Raw genomic sequence first — 21,995 nt, forward strand, 5'->3', positions numbered from 1 at the left:
GAAAAGTTTATATTATTAAAGATGAGACAATTTTATTTTATTTAATTTTGTCCTTAATTCATACTATCGATGTGTCTGGTAAATTAGCTTTGATAATCTTCCTAACACATTGTGTTTGGGGCATTACAAATCCGAAATGCGATACCAAGCTTTTCTAGAAATTTTGGCAAGGAACTCAATTTGTCTATTACCCTTCCTATGAGACAAATGAATCTGGTGTTTCTATTCACCAAAGCAAACGGTGTTGAGAAATATACCCAAAAGAGAGACTTTAATCCTAGATAAGTCATGATTTTTGCAATTCTCTGACATTGTGTTTGGGGCATTACAAATCCGAAATGCGATACCAAGCTTTTCTAGAAATTTTGGCAAGGAACTCAATTTGTCTATTACCCTTCCTATGAGACAAATGAATCTGGTGTTTGTATTCACCAAAGCAAACGGTGTTGAGAAATATACCCAAAAGAGAGACTTTAATCCTAGATAAGTCATGATTTTTGCAATTCTCTTATGTCAGCTTTTCCTAACGTTCTTATCATATTTTTGTGTTATCTTAATTTGTTATTTTAATTGATATTCTATTACACAAATCACTTATTTTTCTCTAACAATTTAAGGTCATGTGACCCAGTGTTAGCCCCGAGAATTTAGAGGCGTTAAGTGACTAATCGTTATAAGGTCTTCAAATATAGTTTTTTTTACAAGCGTAATAATCTTTATATATTTAAATAAATAACATTTTTATATTAAAAAGAAGACTTTATGCAATTCAAAAAGATAATGTAGTAAAATAAAACCTCACTCACAACCCGATAGAGTGGGCTAGCATAAGATTTAACCTTTTACATTTTAAAAAGCAAAATTAGGAATCAAAATACTAAAATCTAGTTTTTCGAACATATATTTGATAACAGAAATCAGGGCTAGTCCATTTAATCTCTCTTGTACCATAATTGATCAAATATAACACTTAATCAACTTCGAAAAACTTTTCTCAACATAGGCAACTGTGATAGAAATAATTAATACTACTCTATAAGCAACCCAAGCATTTGCAAAACACTTTGGCAGTGGCCTGGTCGATAATTCTCTATTTTTTCATTTTTCTTTCTTTCTTTCTTTCTTTTATTTTTTATGAGCCCCCTTGAAATCTTGAGCCCCAAGGTAGTCGCCTTATTTGCCTCGAGCCAAGGTCAAACTTGGCGTGACTTTTCCATCTCGTGGATACTTTCGACACTACACGATTCTAAGATAAAACCTTTATAATTCACAGTCGATTCTCCTTTTATGAACGCGATCACAAAAAGAGAGAACGAGTCTTATATCAAATTTTTTTAAGTTATGTATTCAAATGTATAGAGTTTTTTTAATTTATGTTTTCAAATTATGTCAAACAATAAAATTACACCTTTTTTATAGTGTAAAAATTCAACCCCCGCATTCATTTAATTAAATCATTGATAACTTACATTTTAAAATTTTAAGTTTTACATTTTGTATTAAATTGGAAACTACCAAAACAGAAAAATAAAAAGTTTTTAATTCAATCAATTTATTATTATTATTATTATTATTATTATTATTATTATTATTTAAGATTACAAGGACACATTGGTGTGTAGTATTGAAGACCACTAACATGATTTGGAAAATGATGCTTGTACCCCTCTCATGTGAGAAGGGTGTACACTAATGTACATGTTGCATCTCTAGTAAGATTTTCAACTTCTTTTTCCTCATTAATCATGTCAGGTCTTGTCTAATCCAACACACTAAAAACATGATAGCCAAATTAATATGCAAGTAACTTCAGAATCTCCAAAAGCAAACTATTCTGATAGGATTAATCTATTTGTACCAAATAGTTTACCTAATGATTTACCAAATTGACAAGTGGCGGTCCCCTATTGGAGGGATGGCTGTGAGGTCAGCCATCCCTCCAATAGGGAGCCGTCACTTGTCAATTCGATAAACTATTAAGTAAAACATTTGGTACTTGTAGCATTTTTCATTCCGATATATAAAGTAATAAAAAACTCTTTAGTATAACCATCATGACCTCTGATCATGAAATCTCTGCAAATCTAAGACAAATCATAAGAGGACAAAAGAGCATGTTACTATGTTAGCTATGATAAATAAACAGAAAGAAAATTAGAACGAAAAATGACAAACCTGCAAAGGTCAAATTAGATGGCTCAACCTACACGACAATTGGCTCAGGAGATTCACCACTGCTACCATTGAGAACAATTATGTTAGCATCAGAATCAACATCCACAATCATTGAGTTGCCATCTTTAATCTCAGATGCAAGCATTTCTCATCCATGCTGCCACAATAGCTCGTCTAAGTTGTCTCACCGTAGATTGGGTAGTATTCTTCCTCAACCATCCTATCTCTAAACCTCTCCGTCATCTGAAGTTCTATATCTTTCAGTCTCTCTAAAACCTCCTTTAGCATAATGTCAGCTATCTCCTTTACCCCCAGCTTGGTTAGTTGCTGGAAGACAATCACGTCGTCTAATGACTCCAATCTATTAAAAAATTCTGACCTGAAACACCGTTTCAGCTCCTCTGTAACCAAGCTTTTAATTCGGTCATAACTACTAGCCTTCTCGTCATAATCCAAATCAAAGCCTATACGACGACCTCCCTTCACAATAACACTACTTCCAATGTTTGAAGTCATAATCAAAAGTTATAAGGGCCGGCCCTGACCCAGGCTGACCAAGCAGCGGCTTAGGGCCTCTAATATTCTGGACCAGTCTCTGGTAATTAATTTTGCTCGTTTTGGTGATGAGGTGGTAGGATGAGTAATGGATTTCTCTGTGTGGCAGTGGGATTAGCAATTAGTACATTTGTTCACAAAGGAGAGCGAAGAGGCTGTTAGTTGTGTAGTTGGCTGGAAGAGGGAGGGCAGTTACCGGAATCCATTGTTGCAGCAGCTAGCAGCAGAAGAATCGGACTATCGGAGCCTGAAGATATTGAAGGCAGCCATTGTTGGGCTTGAAAATGATTTTTTCTTTGGACTATTTTTTTTAAATAGGCCCATGATTGTAATATTATTCATAGCCCATATAGGCTACCCCATGTATCACTTAACAATTGAACAAACTGATTGCAAGCAGCCGGTTGGCAAAATTGATTGCAAACGAAACCAATTTGCGTCGACCCGAGTAACTGAGTCGGAGTGGTGTTGATGACCTGCTTGCTTCCGACTAACGTCGACCACCTCCGCCCTCCACTAGCCTGCCCTTGTAACTTGCAAGGTTCGTATTCTTGTATATATAATAATATTTTTAATGCGATTTGCTGTGTAAATTTGTTTAAATTTCAATCTGGATTTTTACTAATGTTATGATTTATGACAACCTCATTAATTTGGTTTTGTTTTTGTGTTGTATGGTGTGGATGTATATTGGAGCATCTATGTGTTATTAGGGTTATTATTTATAAATTCTACCTCTAGATTTGTGTGTGTATAGGTTGTAAAATTTGTAATTTGTGCAAATTTGGCAAATTTTGATTTCTGTGTATTTCCCACGTGTGTGTCTTTCTTCTTCTTCTACCTTCTTTTTCTTTCTTTCTTTTTTTTTTTTTTCCTTTTTTTCTGTTTCGAATTAACATGGATATGCCATTGGGGAATTTGTGATATGTGATAAGTTGAAAATTGAAAATTTAAACTTAATCATAATCCCAACCTAGTTCATAAATGGTTTAATTTATGTTTAACATGTTATTTACGTTTAATTTTTATAAATATCCTCCATACTTTGACATCTCCATTCAGAGTTGTGAAGGTGAATGATAAAAAGACCAGTGGTTAACAGTCCAACGATAAAAAAATGAGTTAAGAATCTATGAAGTTAAAATTTTAGCAAACTAATTGTGGTGAGTAACCTTTCATGGAGAAGTTTCTAAAATTCCGTGTGTACTTTACTTTTTCAGCAAACTAACATCCTATGTATCCATTTTTAAGTAGTGGCAAAAAAATTATTTTTAACACACTCCATATCCATTTTTAAAGTAGTACTATGTTTGTAAAAAATTATGCTTAAGGCCTAAGGGCCTGATAATAATTGGCTGCTTGAGGCCTCACAATTCTTAGGGTCGGCCCTGCTGTATTCTTGAAATCTACAATTCTACCTTTGCTGTCAATTAACCTTCCATCTTCAAGAATTTGAAGCATCATATTGAAGATATCAGGATGAGCCTTTTCAATCTCATCAAAGAGTACAATGGTAGAAGGTCTCCGTCTATCAACATCAGTTAGCTGTCCACCTTCAGTGTAACCAAAATAATCTCGAAGGAAGCCCGCAGTATGAGCCTTTTCTGTCCGTTCTGTGGAGTCTTCGATGAAACTGCCCAACACCTCTTCTTTTCATGCCCTTTTTGTAGAGATGTTTGGGATTATATCTGACATTGGTTGGCTATTCGATGCACCATGTCTATCTTGTTGAGTTCTTCAAAATGGATGAAAAAGGAAGCTCGTGGTAAGACTTGGCCAAGTAGAGCAAAACGTGTTGCACTTGAAACAACTGTGTACTACATTTGGATGACAAGGAACAGATGTATTTTTGAAGGTATTAAGCTGCAAGTTGAATTTATTGTAAGACGAATTAAAATACACATATACAAAGTTATGTTCACTTTGTATCTGTATATTTTGATTCAATTTGAATCTTTTGTAGTTGGTCTTTAGACCGATGTTGGTGCATCTGTTTTTATTTGATTCTTCTGAGTATGTCCGGTGTACATGTATTGGTTACTTACTTTTTGATTTTCCAGTTATGCTCAGTGTACTTATAAATTAATTTTGATCTATGGAATTTCACATTTACCGATAATAAAAAAAACCTGGAAGGGAACCAATGAGCTTTGAAGCAGTGTGCCTATCCATGAACTCATTCATATCAAGTCGGATCATGGCTTCTTCAAAACCATAGTAAGCAACCAACGCTTTAGCAAGTTTCGATTTCCCAACACCATTTGGACTAGAAAAGACGAATCTTGCGATTGGCCGATTAGGATTTTTTAGTCAAATGCGGGTACGGCGGATAGCACGACCGATGGCTTTGACAACTTCATCCTGCCCAATGACTTGCGTGTGAAGTATCTCCTCCATTTTGAGGAGGCAGTCAGATTCATCAGTAGAAAGTTTCTCAAGAGAAACTATGTGCTGCATGTCAACTTCCATCACAATAGGACCTCCACCCCAGCCTCACTCTCTGCCTTGGCCATCTCTTTGTTTTTGTCTTCGAGAGCAGATATTCGTGCCTTAAGATCCATTTTCCTGTCAAGAAACTCCCCAGCCTGTACATGAATTGGTCTGTCAAAATTTACTAGACAAAAGCGGGCGCTAAGTAGTACACTCGGCAAATAAGAAACTGGAGTTGACATTATTATTGAAATTTGAAAGGATATTTGGGACATGTCTGGTGCAAAGTACTAGAAAGTACTGCACATGACAACATGTTAAGAGTTAATTATCTTATTAACTCTAATACACTGCAACTAATCAGCCTTGCTGTACATTTTCTGTTACACTAGATTCAGTTGTAGTAGATTTAGATAGTCACCCATGTTTCACGTGAATGGCTCCAGCTGAACTTTCTAGAATAGGCTCTCTGTATCTATTTAATTCCCACCTGCAAAGTGTGTATATAGATATGTAGCTAAACACTGTAAAATATATAAGAGGCATCTTCATTTTCAACTTGGTATCAGAGCAAAAAATGGCCAACGCCAATGTTACACCACAGAATTCCTCATCCACATCAGCTTCAAGCACAATGGTGCCTTCAATGCAGGGAAGCAACCAACCTTCACCTTTTGGTGTCAATTTAACCCAAATGGTGTCTGTGAAGCTTGACAAAAACAATTTTCTGCTGTGGAAAAATATGATCCTTCCCATCATACGTGGACACAACCTTGAAAGTCACATTCTGGGAACAAAGCTGTGTCCTCCAAAATTTATTATTACTCAAACCACTGGTGAAGCGGGAGCTAGTGTTGAGGTAACTCAAAATCCCCAGTATAGCCAATGGATGTCCACAGATCAGCTGTTGATGGGATGGCTTTACTCCTCAATACTCCTGAGATTGCTTTGAAAGTTATGGGCACCAGCAATTCTAACCAACTCTGGACTGCTGTGAATGAGAGTTATGGCATTCAGAACAAATCTAGAATAACTTTTCTCACTGGTGAACTCCAGAAGACAAGAAAAGGACTATGAGTATTGATCAGTACCTTAATACAGTGAATCTTTTGGCAGACAATCTTGAGGTTGCTGGTAAAACAATTCCTCTTGCAGATCTTGTCACACAAGTCTTGGCAGGTCTAGATGAAGAATACACACCTATTGTTGTTCAAATAAACGGTAGGGACTCGATCTCTTGGGAAGAACTCCAATCAACACTCATGACTTTTGAAAGTAGGCTTTAACATTTGAATACTATCAAAAATGAAGTAGCATGGATTAACCTTAATTAGGCATCAATTAATTTTACTCAAAGGCCAAGATCGAACAACTATCATTTCAAGGCTTACAAGCCAAACAATGGTGGAAGATTCTCAAACTACAACAACTATAGAGGCGGAAGAAGAGCCAGAAACAGAGGAGGCTTCAACAGCAGTGATAGACCTGTCTGTCAAGTGTGTGGCAAGATTGGACACAAGGAAAATATCTGCAATTTCAGATATGATGAAGGTTATACTGGAGCATCACCAAATCAGAGAACCAGGAGTTATTCACAACCAACAGCATTAGTGGCATCACCCAACTCTGTGAATGATCCTGCCTGGTTAGCTGACACTAGAGCTAGCAATCATGTTATTGCAGAAATGGGAAACATCAATTCAGCAAATGATTATACTGGTAAGGAAAGAATCATGGTTGGAAATGGAAATAAATTGTACATCTCACATGTTGGTGTTATATGCTTTCCTACCTTAACTGATAAACTACTTGTGCTGAATAAATTATTGCATGTGCCTGAAATTAAGAAAAATCTCATTAGTGTTTCTCAGTTGACATCTGATAACCATGTTTATATGGAATTTCACTCTGATTGCTGCTTTGTTAAGGACAAAAAAAACGAAGGAGGTAATGCTGCAAGGGAAGCTTAAAGATGGGTTGTATTAGCTAGATCTTCCTCACCTAAACACCGAGTTTTCTGGTCAAGAGTCAGTTCTTCCAAATAAATCATGCAGTGTCGTCTTCTCTAGTAGTCCAAGTCAAGAGTCTTTCAATTCCCTAGTTGATGTATGGCATAGGAGACTTGGACATCCATCTAGTCAGGTGGTGTCACAAGTACTCAAAATATGTAATCAGAAGGCAAAAATTAATGAAATCACGTCTTTTTGTGATGCCTGCCAGTATGGAAAAGCTCATCTTTTACCCTTCATGCTATCTACTTCTCATGCAAAGGCCCCTTTAGATCTTATACATACAGATGTATGGGACAAGCTCCCATTCAATCAACATCAGGCTTCAAATACTACATAACCTTCTTGGATGACTATAGTAGATTTACCTGGATATATCCTATGAGACATAGATCCGAAACACTAAACATCTTTGCTGCATTCAAAAAACTGGTTGAAAAGAAGTTTGAAAGGAAGATAAAGACCCTACAGTCAGATTGTGGAGGTGAGTGTAGAAGCTTAACAAACCTTGTGGTACAATCTGGAATTGAGTTTAGACATTCCTGTCCTCACACTTCAGCACAAAATGCTAGAATAGAATGAAAACATAGACATATAACAGAAACAGGTTTGACTCTATTAGCCCGAGCCAAAATGCCATTGAAATACTAGTGGGAATCATTTCAAACAGCTGCACACCTCATAAATAGGTTGCCTACTCCAACTCTCAAAATGCATTCCCCATCCAAGTTTTACACAAAAAAGAAATTGATTATAAGGCACTTAAAACTTTTGGGTGTACCTGCTATCCCTGCTTGAGACCCTATCAAAAGCATAAGTTCAATTTTCATTCAACAAAATGTGTTTTCCTTGGGTATAGTGAGTCTCACAAAGGCTATAAGTGCCTCAGTTCAACTGGAAAAGTGTATATTTCAAGACATGTTGTTTTCAATGAGTTTGAGTTTCCTTTTGAGTCTGGTTTCCTTATCAAAGGTGAGTCAAATCCTGTTGAGTCTGAAACAATAGTGACATGGTTTCAATTTCCTTCCCAGTTAAATAACTCAAGCCCTGATCCTGCTGATATAACTCATCCAGATGTAACCCAAGTTATGCATTCTCTACCTCGTAGCTTAGGTGATGCAAATCAGCCTCATAATGATAGCACTGATAGATAATGATAATGCACAAGAGTTACTCAATGAGGCAAATAAACAGTGTGTGGAGACAGATGCAAGGTTGTCATAGGACATTGAACAATCTGAATCAGATAGTGATGCTGGTCACAATAGTCATCTGCAACTAGTTAACAATGACAATCAACAATCAAGTAGTAGTGAGCTAAGCCAGAGTCATAAACCAAACAATCAGATACAGCATCCTATGGTTACTATAGCAAAAGCAGGAGTGTTCAAACCAAAGGTCTAAACTGGACAATCAGTTGAACATAATCATGAACACAAGGAACCCCAAAAGTAATGATTGGAGAGAAGCAATGAAAGAGGAATTTGATGCATTGATGAAAAACAAAACCTGGAAACTAGTACCTTCCTCACCATCATACAACATAGTAAGAAACAAATGGGTGTTTAAACTGAAACGCAGTTCAGATGGATCAATTCAAAGGTTCAAGGCAAGACTGGTGGCTAAAGGTTTTCATCAAAACCCTGGAGTTGATTTTTATTAAACCTTCAGCCTCGTTATCAAGGCATCAACCTTAAGAGTAATACTTACCCTTGCAGTTTCAAGAGGATGGAAAATCAGGTAGGTTGATATCAACAATGCCTTCCTAAATGGTGAACTTGAGGAAGTTGTGTACATGAATCAACCTGAAGGATTCATAGACAGTTCAAAACCATTGCATGTGTGCAAACTAGAAAAGGCACTCTATGGCCTAAAGCAGGCACCCAGAGCATGGTATGACAAGCTGAAAGATACATTAATAAGTTGGGGATTCAAGCAATCAAGAGCCAACACATCATTATTCTATTTTGAGAATGAAAGTCAAGTTATATTTGCACTCATCTATGTAGATGACATAGTCATAACAGGGAATGATACAAAGTTGCTGCAAAATTTTGTAGATGAACTGAATAGGAAGTTTCCATTGAAAGATATGGGCCAATTGCATCATTTCTTAGGAATTGAAGTTGTTGGCATGACACAGGAATTCATCTTACACAAACAAGATATATTACTGAGTTGCTTAAGAAGTTTGAACTTCAGAACTTAAAGCCTTATCCTACTCCCATCACAAATGGTAAGACTATGTAAAAAATTGAAGGAGAAGCTATAAAATATCCTTCAATTTACAGAAGTGTTGTAGGAGCACTGCAATATCTCACACATACCAGACCTGACATCACCTTTGCTGTTAACAAACTAAGTCAATTTCTACAATCACCAACATCAACACATTGGCAAGCAGTAAAGAGAGTATTAAGGTATCTAAAAGGAACAATGAATCAAGGATTGTGGATTCAAAGATGTGACAGGCTGACATTAAGTGGATATTCAGATGCAGATTTGGCATCCTGTCCTGATGACAAGAGATCAACAGCCGGATACTATATATATTTGCGAGAAAATTTGATAGCCTGGTCATAAAAAAAACAGCATGTTGTTGCTAAATCAAGCACGGAGTCAGAATATATAGCTCTTGCTTCTGCAGCCTCGAAATTGCCTGGATCCAGTCCTTGTTCAAAGAACTGGAAATACAACAAGTCTCAGTTCCAATCCTGTGGTGTGACAATATGAGTGCTGGTGCACTTGCAACGAATCCTGTCTATCACGCTAGAACAAATCACATAGAATTAGACATTCATTTTGTCAGAGATAAAGTTCTTGGAAAGGAGTTAGAAGTGAGATATGTGCCATCTTCATATCAGATTGTAGATGTGTTAATAAAGGGCCTTTCTCATTCCAGATTCATCTTTTTGAAGGACAAGCTCGGTGTTACAACAGTACCATCTGGCTTGAGAGGGAGTGTTAAGAGTTAATTATCTCATTAACTCTAATACACTGCAACTAATCAGCCTTGCTGTACATTTTCTGTTACACCAGATTCAGTTGTGGATTCAGATACTCACCCATGTTTCACGTGAATGGCTCCAGCTGAACTTTCTAGAATAGGCTCCCTGTATCCATTTAATTCCCACTTGCAAAGTGTATATATAGATATGTAGTTGAACACTGTAAAATACATAAAAGGCATCTTCATTTTCAACTCAACACATAAGATTTTAACTTCCTTCTTAAACCTATCCCATCCTGGTTGGTCCAACCTACCAAATATGTCCTATCCTAAAGCTTCACTTCATTGTACTATCACAGAGGAGTAGAGTCATTAAATATTACTTACCTTCTCAGAGTCTTGACTTCTGATAGCCTCGTACTTCTCTTTTGTGATTTGTTTGAGCTCTTTCTCAAGCACTCCGGCGTCCTTCGGGAGTTGCAAAAGATAGACGCCTTATTATAGAGTAAACTGAAAATGGGAAATTGCATTAATACCCCGAAGTGTCCACACTTGTGCATGACAGAGTCGAACCCAGGAATCAACTTCATCAATCAAGTCAATTGCTTTATCGAGCAGAAAGCGATCACTGAAACACGCAAAAGTAATATTCAGAGAAGAGACTGGTGATCAACAGTCCTGTCCAACCCCAAAAAAGTGGAGGGGCAGTATTTGACAATTCCTAGGATCAGAAGACCATTGACATGTGCCAAAATGAGTAATATTCCTTGAAGATACTAAACAGAAAATTTATGCGCCAATCTGTAACTGATTCGTAGTACAAATTACATATACTTTAAACTGCATACCTGATGTACTGATGTGAACAGGCCCGATCCTGGGCCGAGGCGAATGAGGCCTCCGCCTCAGGCCCAAGATCTTAGGGGGCCTCATTTTCGTCCCTTTTTTTTTTTTAAATCCATCCGGCCCAAATGAAATGCCCAATCCAATAACTAAACCAATCCCAACCCAACAATACATAAATCCCAACCCATCAATCCATTTATCCAAATCAAATCCAATCCAATCCCTAAATTCCCAAAATAATTCATATGAAAATTCAAGAATTGCCTCCGACTTTCACGACTGTGAAGCCACCGTGACTCCCTTCTCAACATTGACACAGTCCGGGCGTCCGGCGAGTGACGGCGACGGTGAGACGGTGAGTTCACCACGAATCTTATCTTCCTTGGCCCTTCTTCTCGCGTCTGCTTCTGCTGAGTGCTGGCTGTGCTGTCGAGTCCCGATTGCCGAGTCACCTAACTGTCTTTCGACCGAAGCAATATCGATGGCATAACTGGATTTAGTAAAGATGATTCGGAATTAGTTTCCAGCTTCATGACATATGCAGTTGGTTTGGCAAAATCTGGTGTTAGCTCGGTAACTACCAATCTGGTGTTAGCTCGGTAACTACCTAATGCTTTCTGGATGCCTTTGCATCATTAAATACATTCTACTTTGGTGCCGTATTTGAAATGAATTTATCTCCTTTTCACATTTATTGCTTGAAATTCCATTAGAGTTGTAATTTTCTAGTTTCCAGATAAATTATTTAGACATGTCGAAATGGAAAAGGTATGAAATTATAAATCTGAGTGAATGATAAATGAAGTGAAATTATCTTCTGTATGCCGCATTATCATTGTGCCTTTGTGAGAAATGAGATGAAATCCTACTAGATTGGCCTTGTAGGCTTCTATGATCCTAGGTAAAAGAGAGAACTTCACTTGTAATTTTTCAATGTGTTTATTCAAATGTAATGGAAGATCTACATGAAAGGGCCATTACAAGGGCTTAGCAGTGCAGCTTAAACTGTTTAAGATATTCTGCTAGAGCGTGCTGGCTGATTTTGCACGCATCTATATACATTCTGGTTATAGATATTGAGTGACCTATTGTCCATCCTATGCCTTTTTCTTTGCTTTTTATCTTCGAAGATACTTGTACTTAGGATTGGTTGTTGGTCTTTCATAAACTCACTCTTTCAGGTCGTGAATGCTGCTGTCATTGTGGATCCTTCAACTATGCAGGTCATGGCAAGCTCACATGACTAAGTCCTATCTTGTAATACTTCTATAAAAGAAAGCAACATGCAACTTTCCAGAAGCAGCTCAATTTAATTTCATCAAAGCCAAAAATTGTCAGTCATTTCTTTCAAGATGTTCATGTTCATCCAAGGACACAAAGCATTCTTACTATGGTGTTTGTTGTTTACGTCCATGGAGCTGGTTTGAACATGAATTACATACGCGTTCTGGTTCTTGGCATCCTTTACAACATGCTGTGATTGTAGCAATTGAAAATTCTGCCGTGAGGGATAGGCATCTTTTTCTGGGAAATGGACACAGTGCGGAAGAATATGTACAAGAGGACTATAAGGTGTCCTTTCCAACAAGTTCTCTTTTGAAAAGACAAAAGATTAACCTTGCAAATGTAACTTTGCATTATAAAATGTTATATGTCAGAGATAACTTGTTAATATATCTGGAGGGCTTAGTATGAGACGATCATGTTTTTTTTTCCAATAATCAAAACTTTCATAATTGCAATTGCATTATATTTTACCGTGGCAAAATTTTATTCCATTGTTTTTCTTCATTTACTAAATTTGACAACAATGTTTGTATCTTTTAGGTAAAAGATGATGGGAATATGATCTGTTTTGCAATAAACTGAATCGATGGAGTGCTCTTTCTTGTGATGTTAGGTAACTTAGGTTGCCAATAATTAACCTCAGGGTCTTCCTAAATTCTGGCCAGCTTACTTGGAAGACCTTATTTCTTTATCCTCTGCTCATAATCACTAATGAGTCAAGTTTTAGTTGAAGTAGCCCCACATATTTTTTCGATAGCTAACATGTTGATTAGAGAAGTAAATTTCTTGATATATGGATCAATTATTTTGTAATAGTTTAACTAGTTATTTTGGAATAGTAGTCTATATTTTGGCATATTGTATTCGACCAGACTCAAGACTTTTTTTCATTGAATTTATGGAAAAGATGATTATATATGTGTTGATATATGATTTTGTTCTTTAATTATTTGTGTTTGGTGATCAAATAAATATATATATTTTTTAAAAATTAAATGGACATTTACGGCATGCATGCATTTTCTACTTTTTGGTCAAAATTTTTAGCGATACATAAATCTGTAAATTAATTGTTGTAGGTAATGGTTAGCATTTATTTGAAATCAAATATGAGCTTGATGACAACATTAATTGATATAGTTATTTCCTTACACGTTTCTTTTTGCTATGCTAGAGCATCGTTGACACAATTGAAAAATTGAGATAAGCTTACCACCAGTTCAGAAAACGGGATCATTCTTAAGGGTGTAATTCCACAATTTCCGTCAAAATTTCGCTTATCAGGTAAGTAATGGCTTACCCTAAGTTGTTATTGAAGAGATTGTAAATGTTTGAAGCCTTGTCGGCTTATATAATTGCAGACTGGTCGGCTTATATAATTGCAGCCTGGTCGACTTATATGATTGCTTATTGTAGGATGAACAATTGCACAGGCGCACGTAATAACTATATTGGAAACTATAAATGTGAGATAATTGAGTTATTTTGTAATTGTTTTTTAGGCTAATCATTGGACATTACTATGCCTCCTAAATACGAGTCTGGTGCTCAAAAGAGGAAAAGAAAATGAAATGAAATTGCATTAATTCAAAGTCAAGCAGGGGATATTAGCAAGTACTTCAAAAGTGACAATGTGAATGCGCTGAATGAGGATAAGGATAAAGAAGTGAGTCAACCTACCGATGTTAACGAAGTAGATGATAAGGAAGAAGAAGTGATGAAGCCCGTCTCTAATGATGAAGAAGATGATAAGGAAGAAGAGGGTTGCTTTTCTCTAAATTTGGATGATCTCGGGAATTGGCAAATTATTGAGAAAAAAACAAGGGATTATTTAGTTGAAAGGGGTCCAAAAAGAGTTGATGACATCTCGTTTCCAAAAGACTATACAAATAGACATTTCGATTCTTCACAATATTAGCGATTGCTACCAAATGGGAAAGCAGTTGATAGAAGATGGCTAGTATATTCAGTGTCTATGGACAGGATCTTTTGCTTTTGTTGTAAGTTGTTTAAAACACCAATAAATGTGACAAAAGTTGGCCAACTAGGTAATGATGGGTTCAAAGATTGGCATAATTTGCATCGGTCTATTAAAAGTCATGAAGGAAATGAGGAGCATTTACGTTGCATGACTAGTTGGATTGAATTGAAAAATAGGTTTCGATCAAAAACTACAATTGATAAAAGCGTTGAATTGTTGATTGATGCTGAAAGAAAACATTGGAGACATGTATTAACAAGGATAATCGCTATTGTTAAAAGACTTGTGAAAAACACATTGCCATTTCGAGGAGATGATGAGAGGCTACATGTTGAGAACAATGGCCTATTTTTACAAATGGTCGAAATGGTTAGTGAATTTGATCCAGTAATGCAAGAGCACCTTCGGCGGGCTAAAGCAAAAGAGATTCAATATACGTATCTTGGCAAAAAAATTCAAAATGAGTTGATACAGTTGTTGGCTAATCAGGTGAAAAGTTCAATTGTCAAGAAAGTTAAAGATGCAAAATATTTTGCAGTTATACTTGATTGTACTCCAGATGCAAGTCAGGAGGAGCAAATGTCTTTAATTGTACGATTTGTAGATAATTCGTCAAACTTACCTACAGTTCAAGAACATTGGCTAGAATTTTTGAAGGTAGATGACACAACAGGACTTGGACTTGCAACCGAGCTTCAAAAGGCTTTGATAAAAATTGATCTCGATATTGATGACATTAGAGGGCAAGGGTACGACAATGGATCTAACATGAGCGGGAAGCATAAAGGTGTGCAAAGAAGAGTCCATGAAATGAATCCCCGAGCTTTCTATACTCCATATGGCGCTCATAGTCTAAATCTAGCATTATGTGATATGGTGAACTGTTGTTCCAAAGCTGTATCCTTCTTCGGAGTGATACAACGCATCTACATATTGTTTTCCTCTTCTACCAAGCAATGAAAAATTTTCAAAGATAATGTTCAATGATTGATAGTGAAGTCATTGTCACAAACACGTTGGGAAAGTCATGTTGAAAGTGTGAAGCCTATAATGGAGCAAACTGCACAGATAAGAGATGCATTACTTGATTTAGCAGAAAGTAATGAAGATCCTAAAGTGAAGAGTGAAGCCGAGTCATTAGCAACACATGAACTTCAAAATTTTGAGTTTTTGTTTGGCATGATAATCTGGCACAGATTGTTGCATGCTGTTAATATTGTGAGTAAATTTCTTCAAACCGAATCCATGGATATTGATCATGCTATTGACCTCTTGCAAGGACTTGTTTCATTTCTTGAAGAATACAGAGAAATTGGATTTGCTATTGCCAAAAATGAAGCGACAAAAAAGGCAAGCGAAATGGGAATTGAAGCTGTATTTATAGAAAAACGCATAATTCAAAGAAAAAAACAATTTGATGAAAGCGGTAGTAATGAGGTAAAGCAATCAGCAGAAGAATCTTTTAGAGTTGAGCACTTTATTTTTATAATTGATCAAGCTCTATCTTCTCTGAGGACCCGATTTGAACAATTTAAACAATATGATGATACATTTGGATTTTTGTTTAGTTTGAAGAGGTTAAGAGGTGCAACTTTTTCAAGTTTATTGAACTCTTGCTTGAATCTTGAGAAATATCTTCAACATAATGGGCGTTCGAATATCAGTGGGGATGATTTATGTTCGGAGTTACAAGTCTTGAGGTGTTACATACCAAGTGAAGCAACAAGAGCAATTGAAGTGCTACAATATTTGAAGACATTGGATGTTTGTTTTCCAAATGCTTATATTGCTTACCAAATTTTGTTAACCATACTGGTTACAGTTGCATCTGCAGAAAGAAGTTTCTCGAAATTAAAGTTGATCAATACCTATCTCCGATCAACTATGTCGCAAGAAAGATTAAATGGGTTGGCTATGCTATCAATAGAAAAAGAAATGGTTGAGCAACTAAATTATTCAGATTTGATTGATGTTTTTGCCTCTAAAACAGCAAGAAGAATAGTATTTAACTAATTGTTTGAAATTTTTGGTTTGATGGTTTATAATATAAATCATTTTTATAATATATTTCGTTGTTGTTTTAATGTTAGTTTTTTAAGTTAGCAATGAGTCGCATAATACATCTTTGAATTTTGTCGTTGGGGGGCCTACTTTTCATATTTCGCCTCAGGGCCCATTAGATATAGGACTGGCTCTGGATGTGAAAGCTGGGCTGCAGCAACTAAAGATTCATCAGCGTAACGAAGTTTATGATGGATTTCATATCGTTCTCGAATCCCTTTCAAGATCTGTATGTATTCATCTACTGTAGATTCCGGGACCTTAACAGGCTGGAAACAGTTCTCTAGTACGGGGTCCTTCTCAATGTGCTTTCTGTACTCATCTAGGGTAGTAGCTCCAATACACTGCAAATGTTTCATAACATCGCTCTACTGGGAAATGATTAAATTTACAAAACAAATCTGACCACGAATAGAAGATAGGAAGAGAAACAGGAGATGCTTTTATAGGATTGATAACCCTTAACAGAGAACCAGGAGTATGTTTCCTTATCTTTCATTCTATTAAGAGTCCTCATTTCATTCCAACGTATTTTGATTCTTGGCAGGATAATTTGAATGGTTATGATTAAGACTCCAAAAACTCTTGTATGCAAATATTTTTGACAAGATTGAAATCTATTAATAAATTAAAACAGGATGAGATATACCAGAAGTTCTCATTGAACTCAGTTCAGAAAGAAGCTAAGCTAATTTGTAGGTCACCACTTAAAGAAACCATGGTTTAAAAAAACCATTTGAGGCTTACGTCTCGAATCCCGTATCAGCTGAGGATATTCTAAAACGCCTCAAAACTCGCATCTTGACTGCCATCTGTCGATTGACTGAGGCTTCACCTTGATTTAACGAGGTTTATGCCTAAAAAACCAGAGCGTCAAGCCAACTAAGGTGTTCTCAAGTTTGCCTTGCATTTTTTGAATATTTAATTATGGCCCCTTTGGATTTTTACTTTATAACCTAAAATGTTTTACGAGTTCCTTTTTTTTTTTTTTTTTTTTTTTTTTTTTTTTTTTTTTTTTTATAATAAATTTTTTTCTTTTTTTTTTTTTTTTTTTTTTTTTTTTTTTTTTTTTTTTCTATCTACATGAAAGGAAAATGGGAAGGAGAATTCATTATGGCAATTGGATGATGATGGCATCGGCGTAAATAATTCCCTTAAAGAACGAATTCATTATTGCAATTGGATGATGATGGCAACGGTGTAAATAATTCCCTTAAAGATCATATTAATAGTCATGATATAAGAAAATTTTGAGTTGTCTCCACTTTTAATAATAGAACATAATTTTATTAGATGATTACTATTATTTTCTATATTCTTGATCTATTTTATTTTTGCGAATAAGTTCTATTATGGATTTTTTAAAAGGGTTATGGTACATTACGAACATATTTTTGTATTTTTATTTCTTTTGAATTCTTTTATTATTCCATATAGAGGCTTAAGCCTTGCCTTGCCATGCCAAGTGAAAATGCCCAAGTACCCGATTTAGCCTTTTAAAACATTAAACCACCACAACAAAATGCAAACTCAACAGGAACACTTTGCTAGAAATCAATATATAGAGTAAAATATTTTTCATAGCCAAAAAAGAAAAAAAGGAATATGGACATTATGATAATAGCAGGTAAGAATTCTTATGAATTAATTGCTAATCCTATATAAACAAGAGAAATAATAATAACACGATACAAAAAACTAAAGCAAGAAAAACACGACTTAAAGTGGATCATTCGCTATGTCCACCCAATACCGTTGCTTTTGAAGAAAATTACAATGTGTTTTTGGGCTTGCGCGTCTGCTTTCTCTCTTAGGTATTAGAGGAAATATAAGAGCAACACCTAATACATGCATGAATTTCTCAAAGAACCCCTATAACACACATAAAAGTTCCATCGACCTTATAATGATCATGAGGTAATTATTATGGAAAATGCTGTGTACATAATACTATACACATAGCATTACATCCTGTCATATGAAGGGGGGCTCACACACAATAAAATATTCGTGAACCCCCTCCATGTGAGAGGGGTGTGATGCATTGTGTACACTATAATGTGTACACATAGCATTTCCCACAGATCCAACAAGGATATTTTCGCCCAAGAGTACCTAAATGTCACCTGACTCACCTTACAATAAAATCAGTTGACACCAACATAAACACTCTCTCTTAAATATGTCAACTACAATTTATTCTTAAAGATATAAGTTGGAGAGAAACAGATTATATTAAATAATAAGATTCCTTAAGATTTTTATCAAAAGCATATAAATTCATTGTACCAATTAACTGGGAGGACAAAAACAGAGGCAGCATAAAGGAAGATGACCTTCCAGACATCATTAAAAGAAAGAACTTGTTGCGTGCGTCATATTCTTAAATAATGTCAATAAGACGGAGTAATTCAAACTTCTTGCAGTGACACATCAATGGAAAGTATAATATCGCCGCTCTGTTTAATTTCCTCCATCAGATTCTTCAACCTTTCCTCAAGTTCACCACGATCTTTTGTCCCAGCAACAAGAAGACCAATATCCAGGGTAGCAACCTGAAATGAACCAAAGTGGAAGATTTACTATCTTCGGAAAAAAAGTTGGAAAATCAAATAGGTACCCAGAATTCTAGCATTACGTCCGTAACAAGCCATCTTGAACTGAAACATAAAAATAACGAATGTCAAAAGTAAGAACTATAAAGAACTAAAGGGGGAGGGAATGCAGATTGCTGTTTCAACATATGAAATAATAGTGCTCGGGCATGCACGAGCCTTTATTCTGAATTAAGATGAAAGCAAAATCCCAAAAAAAGTATTAAGTAGCCATAACTATATAGAAGGAGATAGTGTCTAACTTCTCTAAAAGTCTTTGTAGATCTACCTCCTGCATAATAACATTCAAACATTTTAAATATTTGAGAAGTTGCTAAGTTTAACCCTTAATGTATCTGCTAACAAGTTAAAACAGTTCTCTGCAAATCATTCAAGTATCACCTTACCTTTTTCCCCTCAATTGTCTCAGGGATGTCGCCATTGGCAATTCCCAGAGTTAGACCTTCTGCAATAGCTATTTTCCCAACACCGGGTTCTCGAATGAGACATGGATTATTTTTTGTACTCCACCCCAATATTTGAGTAACTCGTTCAATCTGGTCTTGCCTTCCGACCACAGGGTCTAGTTTACCCTAAAAAAGCAAGAAAACCAGCTTTCGTTAGGCCCCTGTGAAAGCAAATAATTTAATAAACACCATGAGAAATGGAAAATTACCTTCTCAGCTAGCTTGGTTAAATCGATTCCATATTCCTCGTGTAGGCATCTTGTTTACTGAGCTGTCCCCTCCAACAACAGCACCAACAGCCTCCACGCTCTCACCCACCACTCTAATAACCTATGTTCCAAATGAATCATAATGCTGTCAGGGTAAAAAAATCACAAAAAATTATTAGACAACATGAAGAAGTGCTAATGCTTGCCTGTGTGCGAATATTACTTGGATCAGCACTTAAATTCTCAAGAACACGGGCTGCCACACCTTCAACCTCACGAAGCAGTCCCAGCAGCAAGTGCTCTGATCCAATGTAATTGTGCCCTGAATCGACAAGTAATGAATAAAAATCTTATTAAAGATCAAACTTATATGGTTTTCACAAAATTTACCAAGTCTTCTTTATGATAAAAGTAAAACGTAAATGACCAGCATATTTTTAACTTATCATATCACAGTTTAAGCCAAGGAGGAGAAAGATAAAACGTACACATAAACTGCAGACTAAACTCTATATGCAGAGCATTTGATATCCAATGATGAAAGAACTCGAACTTACACAAGTAAGAAAAGGAGTAACTCTAACAGCATATCAAGGAAATGCGCACACGAAAAGAAAGAGAAAAACAAATACCGAGCTGGCGGGCTTCATCAAGCGAGAGTTCCCAAAGACGTTTTGCACGACGGGTAAAAGGTATGTCCATAGCCACAAATCCACTACCCCTCCCAATTATTTTCTCCACCTCCACACGAGCATCTTTCAAATTTATACCCATGGACTTGAGTACTTAGCTGCTATATCAGTCCCCTTACCAATAAGTCCCAGCAAAATCAGTTCAGTTCCAACGTAATTATGACCAAGCCGTCTTGCTTCTTCTTGTGCAAGCACCATAACTTTAATTGCTTTATCCGTGAAGCGCTCAAACATGGCTCATGGTGCAATTCGGCCTTTTCTTCCTCGGCTAACAGAGGTGACAATTGCTATCTTTGATTGCAGTGTCTGGCCAGTTTGTTTCAACAAGTCTATTGCATTAGATGTTCGCAATCCTGAGAAACTCCTCGTCCTAAGGGGAGTTGTTTGTAAGTTACATAGCATTGAAACTATTCTTTTTGGTTTTTCTGTACTCCTCAACTGTCCGTTCCTTGCACTGGTAACTGAAAAATGTAAACTGTTTGACTGAACTAAAGCCCCAGCCATGTCTGCCTACTGCTAAATAAAATCACAATTAGACAGCTGGGATGAAATACAAAGATCAAAATACACTTCTGTGCAGAAAAATTGAACTTGACATAGCAAACTTTGAGATTGACAACAAATAATAGGCAGCATAATCCACTATTTTTTCTAATCACTTCACTACTTATACCGTAATCATTCACAAAAGCAGTAGGTCTTGGCTACATAAAAAGATGTATATTTTGAATCTGTTCGCTTGAAGGTACCAAATCCAAACTGTTCGGTTTCGGTCATAGCAAGATCAGACAGACACGTTGCCATTTTCTAAAACCTACCAAACCAAAAACCTTTTTTTCAACCACACAATTAATGGAACCCACAACTTTCATTAACTATTGTTTCGCACGGGTAGTCGCTAACAATTAAAAAAGGGACCAGACGATTGTGTAAGGAACAAACCTCTTGAGACGAAGTCTCAAAAAGGGGTGTTTTATTGGCGATGATTTACAATTGGAAATAAACAGAATAACTCCAAGGGGCGCAAGCACACGAATACTAAAAAAAATGTTTAAGTTTAAATTTAGAAATCGAAATTACATATTCTCTGTTTGAGAGTATTTGATTCGAGGGTCTTTTTCTCTATGTCTTCTCTTCCTTTTATATTCCCTTGATTATTTCTTCGTGACAAACCGCTTGGAAACTGCTTGATTGCTGTATAACTACCCACTTTCTTTATGGTGGCTAACTTGTCGTGGAACTGCCGTCTCTAACTGTTGCCATTACTCTTTGTCGTTCAACCGCCTTCAACTGGACTCCTTGAATCGTGGAATGTGATAAGATCACTCAATAACTACTTCAACAACTGCTATTCTGGATAACCATAATGTTTTATGCTTGCTAAGATCCTGGACGATTCGAAGGTTTGGGCGAGAACGGGGTCATCGCTCTGGGCGACCGTAAGGTACTCCATTTGCTCAGATTTTGGGCGTCTTGCAAGCTTGTACGATGATGTTACCGTGTTCGTGGGCTTCCATCGCATTAGTCAATAATCTTGTTTGGACCTTTATCCTAGACTCCCCAATTGGGCTTCACTCTTTGGGCTATTTGATTTGGGTCGCACTTAGTATGTCAACAATTACCCCTCAATGTGGCAGAATTAATACCAATTATTAATCTTTGCCATATTCACTTTGTATTTTCCAGCAATATTTGAAATTCTCAAGAATTTCAATCATTATTTCCTTTTACAGCCTGAA

General features: G+C 36.3%; 1 pseudogene; it reads right to left on the bottom strand.

Annotated features, from left to right (window-relative positions):
• Positions 1 to 2,193: 2,193 nt before the first annotated feature.
• On the bottom strand, positions 2,194 to 20,847 carry LOC111365671 (annotated as a pseudogene).
• Between the last annotated feature and the right edge of the window lie 1,148 nt (positions 20,848 to 21,995).

Source organism: Olea europaea, chromosome 17, assembly GCF_002742605.1.
Source record: "Olea europaea var. sylvestris chromosome 17, O_europaea_v1, whole genome shotgun sequence".
Classification (NCBI taxonomy): Eukaryota; Viridiplantae; Streptophyta; class Magnoliopsida; order Lamiales; family Oleaceae; genus Olea; species Olea europaea.